The sequence below is a fragment of the Diabrotica virgifera genome, chromosome 2 (genome assembly GCF_917563875.1).
Source record: "Diabrotica virgifera virgifera chromosome 2, PGI_DIABVI_V3a".
In the NCBI taxonomy this organism is placed as follows: Eukaryota; Metazoa; Arthropoda; class Insecta; order Coleoptera; family Chrysomelidae; genus Diabrotica; species Diabrotica virgifera.
The window spans coordinates 6,578,256-6,597,569 of record NC_065444.1 but is presented as its reverse complement, the minus strand read 5'-3'; the positions used below and the strand labels follow the sequence as shown (position 1 = coordinate 6,597,569).

The window sequence follows — 19,314 nt, the reverse complement described above, 5'->3', positions numbered from 1 at the left end:
TAGTTTTTGAGTTATGCGTAGTTGAAAATTGGCCATTTTCATTTAAAAATGCCACGTTTTCGGACGGTTTTTTGTGAATACCTTAAAAACTATGCATCAAACTAAAAACACTATATAAAATTTTTTTATAAACGAGAAGTACATACATTTAACCCCTCATTCACCAGAATTTAAATGCATTGTTTTTCTTTTGCAATACCTCTTAATATAGTGTTATTTCTACTTTCAAAAAGTTGGACGGGTGAAAAAAATAAGATCAAATTATAGAGCGCATTTTTAAATTTTCATAAAATTCTTACTTTTGCTCCATGCAATTCGAAAATAAAAATGTTCTATGCCCGAGAAGTGGTGAGAACCGCCCCCATGATAAAAGCGCCATAGTATATAGGATAGACTTTGAATTAGGAGATTGGGCTTTGGGCTACTCCCAAAATTTCATTACAATCCATGCAGTAAAATCTATTTATGCAATAATCTATAGTGTGTCCCCGAACATTTTCTCAAATGCGGGAATTAATGATGCGTAGAACCATAAAATATTTTCAAGTATACAAGGTGTTTCTAAAATATCAAAATAACGAGTAATTTTGTTATTTTTATAGAATGCCAGTATCTAGTACGATAACGATAATAGATCGGTACGATAAAGGTTCTCGGGCGTTTTTTCCGTCCAGCGTTTTTTCCTATTTTATAAAGTTCTTTATTTATAAGATTAAATTATGTTCATTTTATCAATATAGATTATAATAACTTTCTCTGTTATAAAACTACCGTCATTATAACAAGTAAATACAAACAACAGTCTAAGAATATTTTGAGAGTAAGTAGTTAAATTTTTCTTATAAGCATTTAAACATTGTTATCTAATAACTCATAGCATTTAATGATATTTTTTTGCACTTAATTGTATATATGTATACATACCTACTGATAATTTTTAATGAGCGTGACTAGAATAATAGAAAATTAGTGCATTCGTTACAGGAAGTTTAAACAAAGAAAAATCGTTTATATCGGTTATATCAGTTTACATTTGAACGGGAATGTTAGTTAAAAAAAAAAAGAATGTGTGTGTACTTTGTACGCGCGTAAGAAGTTATACTTCTATTATATGTTTTCAACGAAATTAATATACTTTAAACACTTTATTTATATTTTATTTAAATATTAAACTCATAAAATATATAAAAAACTAAAAAAAGAAATTTGCATCGGGGATCGAACCCGCTTATGTTAGGGTGATTTGGTTGGAAATCAAAGCGTCTTAGCATTTAGCTACGCCCGTCATGTGGGAAGCTAGACCAACTGAACGTTTTAAATGTTTTGAAAGTTCTGAATTTAATCAAATTAGTTTGATTTTTGTCGAATTAAATTATTAAAATACAACAAAACATATAGTAACAAAACAATATATTATATGAAGATTGGTAGAAATTTTGTTGGTAATCAAATTATGTAAATCAAAGCATTACCTACAAGGTATATACAGGCTTATTCATTATATTTTGACCCCCCCTGTAAACTGCTTCATTTACAGAATTAGAAAAAAATGTTAAATACAAAAGTTATTCGATTTTTAAATTATGATTTTTCGACATATATATCAGGGCTTCCCAAACTTATTCGTACTGTGACGCCCTTGAGACTTTGGTATTTTTTGCGACGCCCCTCAACCCAACCCCAAAAAAATTTACCAATTTTAGTAAGTACTAGCCTAGTAACAGGTTAAAGTTATAATAAAAAACTAGTCAAACATTCATATTTTTATTAGAAATTAAGAATAAATCAAAACATAGGCACAAAAATAAAAAGGAATATTTTTTTATGTAACTGGCTAGTTAACGTGAGGGATGTGCTTGCTTTATTGAGCACAGCTTATGAAACCGGGGCTCCAATTTGGAAATGGCCACTCTCATTTCTTTTTCTAAGTTTATGTTTGACCTGTACTTGTTTTTAATTACTGTCACTGCAGAAAATTCCGTTTCGCACAAGTAAGAAGTCGCAAATGGTAATACAATCTTTAATGTTGCAGTGCTGATAGAATTATATTCATGAGAAACTGAGCTCCAAAATTCAAACCGTGTGTCCTTGTCGTATTGAAGCTTTAGGCTGGAACCACAGGACAATTCTGTCAGTTGATCTTCTTTCTCTGTTGAAAGTGTCGATAATGTGAATAACTGGAAAGGGTTTTTGACCATGTCATATTACTCCAGATCTTCGGGAAAATATTTCTCAAAGTATTCGCTCAATGATAACAAGTGTTGTATAAACATATTTTTTAAAGAGGGATCGAGGATTTCTATCGATTTTTCTTCTAGAATACCTTGTAAAGCAGGGACACAGTCAATTTCTTGATCTTCTAATTTTTTCTTCCATAAGAGCAACCTATTCTGAAACCCAGTAATTTTATCTGCCAATTGCAGGATATGAGTATTGTAATAAATATATTTTCTGTATTAAAAGTCCGCTCTGACACGCGACGCCCCTTAGACAACTCGGCGACGCCCCAGGGCGTCGTGACGCACAGTTTGGGAAGCTCTGATATATATCATACTAGTGACGTCATCCATCTGAGAGTGATGACGTAATCGACTATTTTTTTAAATGAGAATAGGGGTCGTATGCTAGCTCATTTGAAAGGTTATTCAATTCTCTATGTAGTAATATAAACATTAAGATAATTATTTATACAGGGTGTCCAAATTTTTTTTAATTATATTAATTAACACAAAAAGAAGAGTGTATGTAATTTATTTAATTTAAAATACATTCTACTGCTGTCAGAAAACAGAAATAAATGTTAGTTGAACAAATAAACATTACTTTTCACATAAATTCAATGTTAAAGCTGCCACCCATCTACCTATTGGCAGTTTAAACATTGAATTTAAGCAAATAGCAATGTTTATTTGTGCAATAAACTTTTATTTCTGTTTTCTAACAGCAGTAGAAGATATTTTGAAATAAATAAATTACATACATTCTTCTTTTTGTCAGTTAATTTAATTTAAAAAAAAAAATTTTTTGACACCCTGTATAAATAATTATATTAATGTTTATATTACTGAATAGAGAATTGAATACCCTTTCAAATGAGCTATCACACGACCCCTATTCTCATTTAAAAAATAGTCGATTACGTAATCACGCCCAGATGGATGACGTCACTAGTATGATATATAATATATAATGTAATATAATTTTTGACATAATATAACATATTATGTCAAAAAATCATAATTTAAAAATCGAACAACTTTTGGATTTAATATTTTTTTCTAATTCTGTAAATAAAGCAGTTTACAGGGGGTCAAAATATAGTGAATAACCCTGTACTTACATTTTACATTTTCCAAATAGGTACCTATGTAATTTTTTATTACAATACTGACACATTTACAATTATGTACCTGTTGCTTTTAAAAACTATTTAAAAAGTCACTACAATTATAAACTTGCTTTTGTTTCTGTCCTCACAACAATAAAAAATAAATATACATAACATTTGTTTAGCCATAACCGATATATTGAACAATTATTGACAGGTCATTGTAATTACCCAATCAGAGCACGTTTAACGTTTCAGCTGCGCCCAGGACCAAGACTTTTGATGAATTCGCGCACATATAAATTTACTCCCAACGCGCCTAAAGAAGTATAACTTCAAAAAACTCGGTGCTTGAAGGAGCGAAAAATTGAAAAGCCAAATATATGGCGCATGGGGCACTCTTTGTCAAATCTTCCCTGTTTAAATCAGTATCAATAGAGTGTGCCAACATTATTTCTGCATTTCTGCTTCGTCAGACACTCGGGCTGATACAAACGGAGAACAGCAAGAACGGGGTAAGAAATGGAAGAGTAAATTGGATCGATCATGATATAAACCCAATGACAACAAATATAGTATGTAGTAAAGACGGTTCCCCAATATAGTCTAGTCGCAACATAGAAATTCTAGCTCGCCGTGATTTGATGGTGGTATTATAGGTTTTTTGGGTCGCTGAATCCAATGGAAGTGATCTGAAAGCCCAAATATGGTGCGTTTAATTGTTATTAACAAATTATGGTAAAATTAGGTATTTTTCAGTAATTATTAGAAGCCATGTAAATAAATTGATAGTGTTAAGGTCTTCTCTGGTGTACTTTTGGTCGCTGAATCGAATGTGACTAGCCGCGATTACTCAAATGTTCTTATTTTGGTAGGGGAGCCCAAGCGGGGATTTTTGCAGTTACTCGAGCGCGTCAGATTATCATATGGGGAGGAACGTGGTACCCTGCAGATGTACCTCTGCCATATATTGGCTCTTAACACAGGGGAGTTCGTTTAGGGGGGCCCGAAAAAAAAAATCTATCCTTAAAAATACTCGAAATTGTCAGATTAAGATAAGGTAAGTTAAGTACATGCAAAACAGTGTATATTTAAAAAATCTGACGATTTGAGCGGGGCGTAAGGGAATTGGTGAGTCACAAAGTTTCACAAGAAAAAGGCGAATATTTCGCGAAATGAAAGTCAGATTGAAAAACTAAAAACTACACGTTCAATATTTTTCAAAAATCTATCGATAGATACCAAACACGACCCCTCGCAGAGAGGGGTGGGGGGTAAATTTTAAATTTTAAATACAAATCCCGCGATATTTAGTAAAATAAACATCAGATCGAAAAACTGCACAATACACTTATTTAATATTTTTGAAAAATATATCGAATGGTACCACACGCGACCCCCCACGGAGGTGGGGTGGGGGGTTACTTTAAAATCTTAAATGGGAGCCCCCATTTTTTATTGCAGATTTGAATTCTCTGCATAAAAATAAGCAACTTTTATTCGAAACATTTTTTCGAATTATGGATAGATGGCGCTATATTCGGAAAAAACGATTAATGGAAATGGAAAATTAAATTAAAAAATGGCAAGCGCCCGCTAAAATGGAAAATTTTACTTAACTTTTTTTGGTTTTAGGACCTAATAATCACAACCCAATAGGTGCCCAAAGCGCTCGAGTGACTGCACATTTAGCATACTTTGCTCCCCTACCATTTTGTTAATAACAAAAAAATTGTTTATTCGTCGAAAAGCTCGAAATAATGCGCTATCTACAGTAAGTTTGTAGTCTTTTTCATAGTATTTTTATACGCTAAATCGATTGCCACTAGTCGTGATAGCTTAAACCACGTTCCGACTTTGTTATTAATAAATTATTGCAAAAAGAACGGTTTATAGTACGTTTACTCACGGTTTTTGCTGTAAATTTTAAAAAACCACTTGGACTGACATGAAATTTAGCATACACGTATTTAGTAGCTAACATGTCAAACAAAACAAGTGATATTGTGCAAACTCACAGGTCATATAAATACAACATAAGTAAAGCAATTTATGAAGCGGTAACGATTAATTTCATTTGAGATGCTAATTAGGGGCTGATTTTCCCGTTTTTTTTAACAAAAAAAAAATGAATATGTGTGTGTACTTTGTACGCACGTAAGACGTTATACTTCTATTATATGATTTCATTGAAATAAAATACTTGTAACAGTTTATTTTTATTTTATTAAATATTAAACTGATTTTAATAATTATTTACCACTTTCCAAATATCCAAAAATTAAAAAAAGACAGCAATTGTCCGCATTTGAACCCGGGACCTCTCGATCCGTAGTCGAATGCTGTACCAATGAGGCTACGAAGGCATTATTTTGACGGTTTCTCGGACATTATGATAAACCACGGTAACAAATAGACGAAGTGAATGAAGTATTAAATAAAAATGTTTTAATAATACGTATTAGCTTACTCCCGAGGAAGACAAATCCAAAGACACAAAGATTATAATAAATATATTTACTAATAACACTAATAAATTTGTTCCACACCTTTTTTGGACTGATACATGTAACTTAAAAGATTTAGCAACGAACAATATACTGTCTCTGTGCGCATGCGCGCAGAATAATAAAAATTCACTCCCTATCGCGCCTAAAGAAGTATAACTTCAAAAAGGGACCAACTTTATTTGAGCGTAACTTGCTTATTTTTGATACTAGATACTTTTTCAAAAAACAAGAATAAAGTTTTTTTAAAAAGCTTTAAAAAAGTTCATTTTTTGGTTATTTTATGTTGAAATATTCGATTTGGAATTTAAACGAAAACGCAATAATTAGAAATTATTGCAAATCTTAAATGGGAATCAAAAGCAAAAGCTACGTTATATCTAACATTCAGAACCTATTAATTTTTTTACAGTACCACATCAGTGCACTTCTTTGGTTTAGGTCTCGCCATTTTAACATGACAGCTAGAAACGAAATATTTTTACACGCCTCAAAAAATAAATATAACATTTTCTCACATTGTTCTCCCACATCAAAATTGTTTGTTTCGATTTCCGATTGATACGTTTTGTACATTCGTAAGATATAACGTCTTTAGTCTGGGCTGATTATCGGAGAATAGGCCATTTTTGGGAAAAGTTATTTACCAGAAATTTTATTGCTGGAATCGAATTATAAGATCCTATATATTAATAATATAGGTATGCAAAGTCCTCAGATAGTGTGCTACTTTTTTTATAAACAAAATGGCGCCCGAAAATCGTGTTTTTTTCAATTATTGCTCTATAACTCCGAAGATTTTAACTTCACAACAAAAACACTCAAATAAAAATTCACCGTGATTAAATTCTGCATAGAGACGTGTTTTTCCCGATCTGCTCCGACGAAAATTTTCCTCGGAAAATGCGGGTTTTCCCAACAAAATCTTTAATTTTCAAATAAAGTTTTAGATAAGTAATTATTTATCAATAATTAAATAATTTGGTGACATAAAAGCCTTCTTGGTTTAGATTATAGTTCCAGAAGCTGGTGAAAATTAAACGAATATTTTAGCAACAATTCAATTGTTAATTAATAATTTACGGCCGCAATAATAACCAAAATAATTATGATGCACTGATCAAACTTTGAAATCTTATAAAGATGAGATGCCAATTTAACATTTTGTCGACAAAATATAAATTTTTTATTTTCTTGCATAATCTTTAAATGTTTTGAAAAAGAATAGTTATAAACAAATTAACGTTTCTCAGAAAGGTTATATTATATTATAATTTTAAAAAATAGCTAAAATGCGCATTTCAAATATCTTGAAAATGAATGCTTTAAAACTTTTTTGCAATCATTTGCAAAAAAGTTATGAAACAGCAAAGTAAACATACTATTACTACGGTGTTAATATTTTTTTTAAATTCTTTCAAAGCGTAGAAGTGAGTTTAAAGTACAAGCTAATTATTTATAAAACAATATCGATTTTCAGCTTAATGGTTATATTTTAATTAAAGATTATAAATATTTTTTTTTTGTAATTTACACGCGCGAAAGTATAATAATACAGTACCGTAGCTACCCGCCCACATACACAACTCGCGCGAGTTTAAGCGTGTCAGTCGCTTCGAGTGAACATTTTATCTCCGGCTCTGTATCAAGCCTACTTTCGCGCTAAAAATTACAAAAAAAAGTATTTTTAATCTTTGATTAAAATATAACCATTGCACTAATTTTTCACATTCTTTGTGAGTAATTAGATTGTACCATAGACTCACTTTTAAGCTTTGAAACAATTAAAACAAATTATAAATAATGGAGATATCGTATATTTATTTTGCTGTTTCCTAACTTTTTTGCAAATGGTTGGAAAATTTTTTTAAAGCATTTATTTTCAAGACCTATGAAATACGCATTTTAAGTATTTTTTAAAATTAGAATATAATAAACAATGAAAAATTTATATTTTGTCGACAAAATATTAAATAGGCATCACACCTTTATAATCTTTCTAAGTTTGATCAATGTCTCGTGATTACTTTGGTTGTTATTGCGACTGTAAATTGTTAATTAACAATTGAATTGTTGCTAAAATATTCGTTTCATTTTAACCGGCTTCTGAATTTATAATCTATACCAAGAAAGCTTTTATTTCACCAAGCTATATAATTATTGATAAATAATTACTGGCCCAAAAAATTTATTTGAAAATTCGAGATTTTGTTGGGAAAACCCACATTTTCCGAGGAAAATTTTCGTCGGAGCACATCGGGAAAAACATGTCTCTATGTAGAATTAAATTGGGGTGAATTTTTATTTGAGTATTTTTGGTGTAAAGTTAAAATCTTCGGAGTTTGCATCACACTATCTGTGGACTTTGCATACCTATATTAATAATATATAAGATCTTATAATTCGATTAAAGCAATAAAATTGCTGGTAAATAACCTTTCTTTGTACTTTACTAATTAGACCAACGTATTATAACTTTTTTTTTTCAAAATTTAAAGATTATGCAAAAAAAAGAAAAATTTATATTTTGTCGATAAAATATTAAACAAGCATCTCATCTTTATAATCTTTATAAGTTTAATCAATGTATCATGATTATTTTGGTTATTATTGCGATCGTAAATTGTTAATTAACAATTGAATTGTTGCTAAAATATTCGTTTAATTTTCACCGGCTTCTGGAATTACAATCTATACCAAGAAATCTTTGATGTCACTAAGTTATTTAATTATTGATTAATAATTACTTACCTAAAACTTTATTTGAAAATTATAGTTTTTGTTAGGAACACCCGCATTTTTCGAGGAAAATTTTCGTCGGAGCAAATCGTGAAAAACATATCTCTTTGCAGAATTTAATTGCGGTGAATTTTTATTTGGGTGTTTTTGTTGTAAAGTTAAAATCTTCGGAGTTATAGAGCAATAATTGAAAAAAATACGATTTGTCGGCGCCATTTTGTTTATAAAAAAAGTAGCACACTATCTGCGGACTTTGCATACCTATATTATTAATATATAGGATCTTATAATTCGCTGGTAAATAACTTTTCCATGAATTTTGCTAATTGGGCCTTGTTATGCAAAAAGCAACCAACCCACATTTTTGAGGAAAGCAAGATAATGTCACATATCGATTTAAAAATGTGTATTCTACATTGTGTAAAAAGCAACCAAGCCATTCTAAATATTAAACCATGAAAAATACTACTCCAATTTATTTCTGTTTAATAATAGTTCACTTAAGATTTCGCATAAGACAACCAACCCACTTGGATTGTTTTTGTGACTGAACATATTATTATATTGCACTGTCGAAAAGTACCAGCCAAGTGGGTTGATATTGTTATGCCGATTACGGTTCCTGGAATGTTGCGTCTTTTTGTTTTTATGTGTAGGTACTGACCAATATTAGTTCGTGCTTAAATATTAAAATATTTGTTGTGTTATATCTATTATATGAAGAAATCTTTGAATCTTTAATGCGAAAAATATGTTTAAATCAAGAACTGTTAAAATAATTGAAGCGGCTCGCGAAATTGCAGAAAATGGTAAGTTTTAGGATTAAGGGTATGTTTATCTTACTTTTTAAATATTATGGTTTGTCGTTTTGACTGATTATCGCATATTTTTTATTTTTATTGATATTATGTTTAATAGTAGAAATTCTACTGTATGGTATTACTGAGTTGACTGAAATTATTCGGTTTTATTCATGGATTTTGTCGGTTGGTTGGATTTTGCAGATTGCATTTTATTAGATATATTTCCAACAGCAAACGAAACTAACCCTCAATATGGCTATTTTTTTGTAAAAATTTATTAGGATAATTTTGATACTACTACGATAAAATTGCTCTAAAATTAAACTATTGACTAGTAAAGTTATCGTTTAAAAAAATATGACGGAAAATTAAATATTTAGAAAAACATAAAAAGTTAATTTTCTCTTAATTTACAAAATTGAGGGTTGGTTGTTTTTTGTTTAACACGGCCCAATTAGCCCAGAGTACTTATATTATATGACACCACTCTCTGTTACGACCTCCCACACAGTGACATAAGTTAAATGTTTATTTCTAGAACAAGTTCGCGTAACAGTGGCAAATATTTTTAATTGCACCTGATCCATTTTTGCTATTAATTTTTTAAGCATTTTAAACTCACGGCTTTAATGATAAGTATTTCTTTTGTTTTCCTGTATTATATTTCAAATTCTACATTTGTTGGTACTTAATATTTTTGGTAAAAAGATGGTATGTTTTTGTATTTACTAGTAAAGGACGAGAATATAAACTATCACAGATTTTGATGTCATCATCATAGGGCTTTTCATTCACAGTCATTTGTGTCGAGCTTCTGCCATGTCTCACATAATATTAATATATCTACGTCATACGTTATTGGTATATACCAATGATACAAACCAAAGACGTATGACGTAGATATATTAATATTATGTGACAAATGACAGAAGCTCGAAACAAATGACAATAGATAGATGAAAAGCCCTATTGAGGCTTTACAACTCTGAGTGGGTCCTGGCCTCTTCAAGAATTTTTCTCCAGTCGTCCCTATCCATAGTTCCTCTGTATTCCACGTATTCTGATATTTGTTATGTCATCCGAATTTATTTGCCGGTTTCTTTCTTCTTTTTGTGTAAGCATAACTCTCTGTTCTTCAATGTGCCTGCGGCAAATTGCCGTAAATCATATTTCTCGATGTCACCTATTCTACAAGGTTGCTAGTTTTAGGTCTGGATCCCGCGTATGAAAAAAAAAGTTGATTAATAGCAAGCTGAAAATTTGTTAATATCTTAAGGGTGTCTAGTCGGATAAACTTTGATATATGGGAACACTGGAACAGGGGCAGTTTTAATTGTGGAACAGGTTAAAAATTTGGAACGGTCAGACCACGAAAACGGCACATGTATTTTGTCCGACAGAACAGACTTAAACTCTCATGCAAAAATCAGACTGCTATTTATCACCAAATGGGCGTTTTAATGAGTGGAACATGTAGAATATGTCAAATTACAGGAATTATGACAGGTGATAAATATCAGTCTGATTTTTGCATGAGAGTTTAATCTCTGTTCGGAGAGTTTAAGTCTATTCTGTCGGACAAAATAAATGTGCCGTTTTCTTGGTCCGACCGTTCCAAATTTTTAACCTGTTCCACAATTAAAACTGCCCCTATTCCAGTGTTCCCATATATCAAAGTTTATCCGACTAGACACCCTTAAGCTATTAACAAATTTTTAGCTTGCTATTAATCAACTTTTTTTCATTCGCGGGATCCAGACCTATTTGATGTACTAAGCAGAACGTAAGTATATTCCACATTTTTTCTTTAACTAGTCATAATTTTAACCTTTTGTATTCATTCTAACGTGGAAATACTTCGTTCTAGGCACTGAAGATGATCTGATCTAGATTGAAAAGGTTTTGCGAATCCTTTTGGATGACTTTTTAATATTTTTGCAATAAACTTTTTATACCATTATACAAACGAAGTTTTTACTTGTTCTGTATAATTTTTAATTATGGTATGCAGCCAGCTACTGGGACTTTCCCATTGATTTTGTTTTAATACAATAGAGTCTTGTCTTACACCAGATTTTGTATAAATAATATGGAAAAACTTTGTCGACATTGACTTTTCCAAAACTGCTTTCCTATAGGTTTTTAATCAGGATTAGGAGACTACCAGCAACCCTAAACACATATATTTAAATGTTGGCGTAACAACACATATAATAATTGTTCTAATCATGTTTTTCTCTTGGGTTGTGTCAATTGTTCAAAATTTGTATATAATATAAAATTTATTTTTCCGACCATTCCCTTCCGGTTTTCATTACAAATATTACCAAGAATACTTGCACTAAAATCTACATTATTAGCATACTTTATCTCTCCTTTGTTTACTTTTCCTGATATTATGTTTCAGATAATATCGAATTCGTTGACAAAACTATATTAATATTAGTATGTATGTAGTTATAAAATTACATTATGACATTCTCCTACAATTTTGATTGTGCTATGCAGGTACACCATGTGTTTATTTTAAATAGTTTCTTTGAGAACGTGGCTGTGTTTCTATGTAAACCACGGCCTAAAAATAGAATAAACAACATGGGAAATCAGCATTTCTGTCGAATTTTAAAGGAGTCGATTAATTATTTCGGACGATAATGTATTCAAAATTAGAACGGACGGACGGTCATGGGAGAGAAGGATCTTGCTATTTATTAAACGGTTGCCCTAGTTTTTTTCCAACATATTTTATAATGGTCTGAGTATGAAACAAAAAACACATGAAAATGGGATCCCTTAAAATGGGAATATTTTAAATAGTGGTGGAAAACCCAAAAAATATATTGTATTTTTAGATTGCTCAAATTAACAATAATTGTTGACATTTTCTCTGGCCTGTAACTCCTAGATGCCTTAAGTCTACAACTCCAAATTTACTCCTTATTCTACTTGTTAGGAACTAACAGTCAGTCAAATTTCAAATTTTTTACTTTCTTGCCCATCAGAGATATGAGGGGTATAGAAGCAAAACCAGCAATCTCCATATTTTCCCCAAATTGAGTTATTGCTGCCATCTATATCGTTGTGTTCATCTCTTCAACTTCACAGAATATTGTGCATATTTAAGAGGAAACAGTAGCGATCAACAGGTAGCGAAAACGCGCTCCAAGATTGCGGCTGTAATTTTGAATATTTTTTCGAGATATTTTTTACACGTATTCGTAATATAATAAAGAATGGCGGTACAGAGCCCAATTTGAAAAATATATTAGTATGTGGAAATTACTCTGTAATTAAATACAATATTAAAAAAACGAGCCTGTACCGCCATTAAGAAGAACAAAAAATACACTTTCTTCAAATAAACTGTTTTATCCGATGCCTAGATTTTGTGTCATTTTGGAACTACTAAAATTTTTTATTTCATTAGTAGTTCCAAAATGACACAAAATCTAGGCATCGGATAAAAAAGTTTATTTAAAGAAAGTGCATTTTTTTGTTCTTCTTAATGGCGGTACAGGCTCGTTTTTTTAATATTGTATTTAATTACAGAGTAATTTCCACATATTAATATATTTTTCAAATTGGGCTCTGTACCGCCATTCTTTATTATATTACGAATACGTGTGCTAAATATCTCGAAAAATATTCAAAATTACAGCCGCAATCTTGGAACGCGTTTTGGCTACCTGTTGATCGTTACTGTATCACCGTCAAAAAATAGGGTGAGTAGCAAAAACAGCAATCCCCATATAGGTCTGGATCCCGCATATGAAAAAAAAGTTAATTAATAGCAAGTCGAAAATTTGTTAATAGCTTCGGTGTCTAGTCGGACAAAGTTTGATGGGAACACTGGAACAGGGGAAGTTTTAATGGTGGAACAGGTTAAAAATCTCTTCAACTTCACAGAATATTGTGTAACAAATCCCTCAATATCTTGTGCATATTTAACGTCAAAAAATAGGGTGAGTATTAAAAACAGCAATCTCCATATAGGTCTGGATCCCGCATATGAAAAAAAAGTTGATTAATAGCAAGTTGAAAATTGGTTAATAGCTTAACGGTGTCTAGTCGGACAAAGTTTGATATATGGGAACACTGGAACAGGGGAAGTTTTAATTGTGGAACAGGTTAAAAATTTGGAACGTCAGACTACGAAAACGCCCCATGTATGTTGTCGGACAGAACTTCCAATTGATTTGTTACCCTTTCATTAAACTCTCATGCAGAAATCAGACTGGTGTTTATCACCAACTGGGCATTTTAATGGGTGGAACACGAAGAACATGTCAAATGACAGGAATAATGTTGGTTAGTAATAGCAGTCTGATTTTTATATGAGAGTTTAATGAAAGGGTAGCAAATCAATTGGAAGTTCTGTCCGACAAAATACATCTGACGTTTTCGTCATATACGCGGAAGACCCCTCATATACGCGGACAAACTTTAAAATTTTTCAAAAAATTATATTTTTGAGATTTTCTTTGAAAAAATCTACTTATGTCTCAAAGCTTAAACTTTTTTCATTTAAAGTATTTATGAAGTATGAATGCCTTTTCCAGAAAATAATTATAAACCATTATCTGCTTGCCTTAGGTTGTTAAAAAAATGATGGGAAAGGAATTTTGTCGTTTTATTTTTTAAAATTTTGAGGTTTATTTAAGGTCTTAAGGGTAGTTTGCAATTAAATAATGCACTGCAACATTTTTTTAGAGCATACTTTTCTAAAAAGTTTGGTTTTTGATTTATTGTTCTAGGACAAAAGTAAGTGAAAATAAGGCTAAAGAGCGAAGCCATGTTTTCCCTGAGAATGCCGAATACGCTGAAACAAAAATAGCCGCCATCGACAAAATTTTTTTTAATAAAATGAGTGCTATTTTGTATTCCCTATATACTGAAGTTTAAAAGATAGAAAAATAAAAAATAATAAAAATAGCCAAGCAACCACTTTTGGACTAAATTTAGGCTCATCCACGCCTATCTTAACACTAATTATAACTTACCACAGAATCTATTGAGAAACCCGTATCATAAATATGCTTTTTCAAAAATCAATGAATATCATATACGCATTTCTGTAGTCCTATATAGACTAAGAGCCGCTATAGGTGAAAATTCTTAATCATTTTAGGCACGACGGGAACCTATAACTTAAATAGTAGAACCTAAAAGAAAACGTTTGAGCACTGTGCCGTCACTTTTCAGTGGCACATGCGTCTACAGTGGCGCATCAAACTTTCCACTTTTGGACGGGATACATAAATTAAAAAATACCCTCCCTCATTACCAGAATTTGATTTTTTTCATTTTTTTAAGTTTTATGTGATTAAGACATAAGTTTCATCGTAATTTTAACCCACCACCCCCTTCTCCCTGCCCCCTCCACCAAAAACTTTATTTTTTGATTTTATTTTTTTTTTGGTGGGATGCAATCAATTTTAAAATTTCAAAAAATTTACACGCATAGTTAAGGCTTTTATAAAACACGTCTATTTTTTATAGACATGTAAATTTAGTGTACATAACCTCACAAAAATTTTAAAATTTTTTTTTTGAAAAAAAGTATATAACTTTTTTTTGGGGATAGCTGGAGATCTAATTTTTTCTTAGTCTTGTGTATTTTATCAAACACTATATTTCTGATTTTTTTCAGATTTTTCTGTAACGTTAGTCACCTTCAAAAATCCAAAAAACTGTTTTTTAAGGGGGTTTTGGGGGGTTTGAACGTGTTTTTCTGATTTTTAAATATTCTAAAGAACTCAGTTACTTCAAGTTACATATAACCTATAAAAACAAAATTGATTTGATATATTATGAAGTCTATAAAATAGGGAAAATCCCCCAAAACCCCCCAAAAAACAGTTTTTCGGATTTTTGAAGGTGGGGAGACTTACGGAAAAATCTGAAAAAAATTAAAAATATAGTGTTTGATAAAACACATAAGATTAAGAAAAAATTAGACCTGCAGCTATTCCTCAAAAAAAGTTATACGCTTTTTTGAAAAAAAAAAAAATTCTTTTAATTTTTTGAGGTTATGTACACTCTACCTATGGGTCTATAAAAAATAGGCATGTTTTATAGAAGCCTCAACTATGCGTGTGAATTTTTTGAAATTTTAAAATTGATTGCATCCCACCAAAAAAAATAAAAACGAAAAATGAAGTTTTTGATGGTGGGGGCAGGGGGAAGGGGGTGGTGGGTTAAAATCGCGATGAATCCTATGTGTTAATCACATAGAACTCAAAAAAATAAAAAAAATTAATTCTGTTAGTAAGTTCTGTGAACTTTTAATTTATTTATCCCGTCCATAAGTGGAAAGTTTGATGCGCCACTGTCGACGCATGTGCCCCTGAAAAGTGACGGCACAGTGTTCAAACGTTTTCTTTTAGGTTCTACTATTTAAGTTATAGGGTCCCATCGTGCCTAAAATGATTAATAAATTTCACCTATAGCGGCTCTTAGTCTAATATCTTTCCTTCCTTAAGTAGATGCTTATAAGCTGCCTTATTATGAAAATTACATCTATGTTGATCTGCCGTGCATAAATTCTTTTGGCTTCTTCATAGATCGGTCTATCAGACACTCGCTCCCATATATTTGCATGGTGTGACTAAGTAGTCTCAATAGTAGACAGTATTGTCTCAATAGGTTGGAATCATTTGAAATGTGGGCATATCGAAGAATGCTAAGAATCTCCTGGACAGACAGAATAACCAATGAAGAAGTAGGTACCTACTAAGAAGAATAGAGAACAGCACGGAGATACTGGATTCAATCAAAATAAGAAAACTGCAATACTTAGGTCATATAACACGTGGTGAGAGATATGAACTCCTAAAATGAATAATGCAGGGAAAGATTCAAGGAAGGCGTAGCATAGGTAGGAGAAAAATGTCCTGGCTGAGAAATCTCAGAGAATGGTTTGGATGCAGCTCAACAACTCTTTCGGGCTGTAGTGTCAAAAGTTAGAATAACAATGATGATTGCCAACCTTAATCGCGGAGATGGCACGTAAAGAAGAAGATTGAGATATTAAAGATTATTGAATTGTTACAACGTATAATTCGATTTTAAATGGTTCTTATATTATAACTGCCCACGCATTGGTTAACATCTTCCACGACCACGGTAAAAAACACGTGGTTTAAAATATTCTAAATAATGGCACCTACTACTATTGTTCAACTTCTGTTTATCTAACTAAAAAACTGATTATTATTATCGGTATGCATAATTTACTAACGTGTTCAGAGTTTCCTGATACAAAATGCAGGTCAACGTCTACCAGATATACTATAATATGAATGTTTCTTTTTAGAATTAATACACGGTGATCCGTAATACCTAGGTAGATGTCCTTGTAGAAGCATGATTGATGATAGGTTAGTTGAATATCGATGGTTTAAATTTTACAGGTGTTAGATGTCAAAATGAATTGTGGTAAATTCCGGGTCAAAGGAAAATAAATAGAAGAGTTATCACAAATCACTATGGATGGGCAACATAATTATTTTGTAAAGCATAAGACAAAGTTGAATTAATTAAACTTAAACAACTCGTGATATGAAATATATCATAATTATTATAAATGTTTATAAACTAAAAAGTCAGCCCTTTTTCAAACTACATATTTTTTAATAACGAGTTTATAGAATGTTGAAGTTTTTTTTAATATACCTTAAAAATGAAGCACCAAAGAATACAAAATATCTCTTTTATTTCTATTTTTTAATTTTAATCAATATATTCTGGGTCCGCCATTAATAATAATAATTATTAACGTCACTTTGAAGTCAAAAACTGCGTTTAAACAAAGTAAAAATTCAAAAAAATCCACTGCAACGATTAGTAAAAGATTACATCAAGTCAGTATAAAATATGGAGTACAAATGAACGTTAAGAAACCAAGTTCATGATTATTTCTAAGTAACATAAAGTAGGAAGGCTAGATATCGAGGGAAAACAAATAGGTCTGAAACGCTGAAAATTTGTTAATAGCTTAAGGGTGTCTAGTTGGATAAACTTTGATATATGGGAACACTGGAACAGGGGCAGTTTTAATTGTGGAACAGGTTAAAAATTTGGAACGGTCACACCACGAAAACGGCCCATTTATTTTGTCCGACAGAACAGACTTAAACTCTCCGAACAGAGATTAAACTCTCATGCAAAAATCAGACTGCTATTTATCACCTGTCATAATTCCTGTCATTTGACATATTCTACATGTTCCACACATTAAAACGCCCATTTGGTGATAAACAGCAATCTGATTTTTGCATGAGAGTTTAATCTCTGTTTGGAGAATTTAAGTCTGTTCTAATTATAATCTGTTAAATATCTACTTATAAGTTTAGTTAATCAATTAACATAACAGTTATTAACAATTGATTAACTAATTTCATAATTGTAATCAATAATAATTATGATTTCAGCAACCCAATCAAACTTGACATTGACAGTTGTGACAGTAATTAAATATTTGATAATGATCATTGTTGATTAGCGTTCGAACAACCGGCCCTTAGGGCCGGTTGTTCGAACGCTAATCAACAATGATCATTATTAAATATTTAATTACTGTCACCAAAACTGTCAATGTCAACTTTGTTTGGGTTGCTGAAAACATAATTAATTACAATTATAAGATTTATTATTAATTATGTTAATAATTATTGTTATATTAATTGATTATAGTCTCAGAATTGTAATTAATTATGTTTTAACAATTGACATTGACAGTAATTAATTATTTGATAATGATCATTGTTGATTAGCGTTCGAACAACCGGCCCTAAAGCTATTAACAAATTTTCAGCTTGCTATTAATCAACTTTTTTTTCATACGCGGGATCCAGACCTAAAATAGAAAGAGTGAATAACTACAAATATCTGGAAACGTGGGTAAATGAAAACAATGGACACACATTGAAATTGCAAGACAAGCATTTATGAAAATGAAGAACATGTTTGTTAATCGAGGCCTTCCTCTGGAGGAGCTGAGGATAAAAGCCGTAAGGTGCTACGTGGTCTCGACTTGGTTGTGTGCAATGAAAAGCTGCACACTAAAAGTGGATAATATAAAGAAGTTGGAAGCATTTGATATGTGGTGCTGTAGAAGGATTTTGAACATACCATGTATCCAACGAGTTACAAAAGCAGAATTTTTAAGAAGGCTACAAAAGGATTGCGAAGTCATAAAAAACATCAAAGCAAGAAAGCTGGAATATATAAGCCGCATTACCAGCAGTTCGAAATATGAGATATTAACGCTTATTATGAAAGGTAAAATTAAGGGTAAAATATCGATAGGATGACGAAGAATTTCCTGGTTGAGAAACTTAAGAGAGTGGTATAGTTGCAGCTCAGTAGATGTTTTCAGAGCAACCGCCAATAAGATACGGATAGCTGTGATGATAGACCATTTCCGGTATGAGAAGGAACTACAAGAAGAAACTATTCAATGGCTGCAGCTGCACATCCAACTAACTATCACGAAGATCCTGAATGTAGAGGTGTGGGGATGTGGTAACCCTAGTTCTAAGGCTACTAAAAGAACGATGCCAAATTTTCTTTGGTTTACACAAAAAGGACACTACAAAACTTATAATGGATTGCACTTATAAAAAAAGTGGGACAATCTTTGACAGATTGGAGAGCACTCCTTTATTTTGTATCTAGTACATCCATGATAGTACATTCTTTCACGGTTTTTGCTCTAAATTTTAAATAACCGCTTGGATTGACATGAAATTTGGGATACGCATAGCTTACATGTCAAAGAAAAAAAGTGATATTGTGCCGATGTGTGCTTTTGCCCTAGGGGTGACTTTCACCTCCTCTTGGGGGTGAAAAAATATATGTCCAAAATAAGTCCGGAAATGGGTAAACTGGCTAATTTTAAGTAACTTTTTTTCTAGAGCTTTTTCGCCAAGACAAC

At 31.5% G+C, this 19,314-nt stretch overlaps 1 protein-coding gene across 2 annotated transcripts in view; it reads left to right on the top strand.

Moving 5' to 3' along the window:
• LOC114324672 (metastasis-associated protein MTA3) overlaps positions 1 to 19,314 on the top strand; it is a 131,215-nt gene that overhangs the window by 52,456 nt on the left and 59,445 nt on the right. The gene's annotated exons all lie outside the window — the stretch shown is intronic.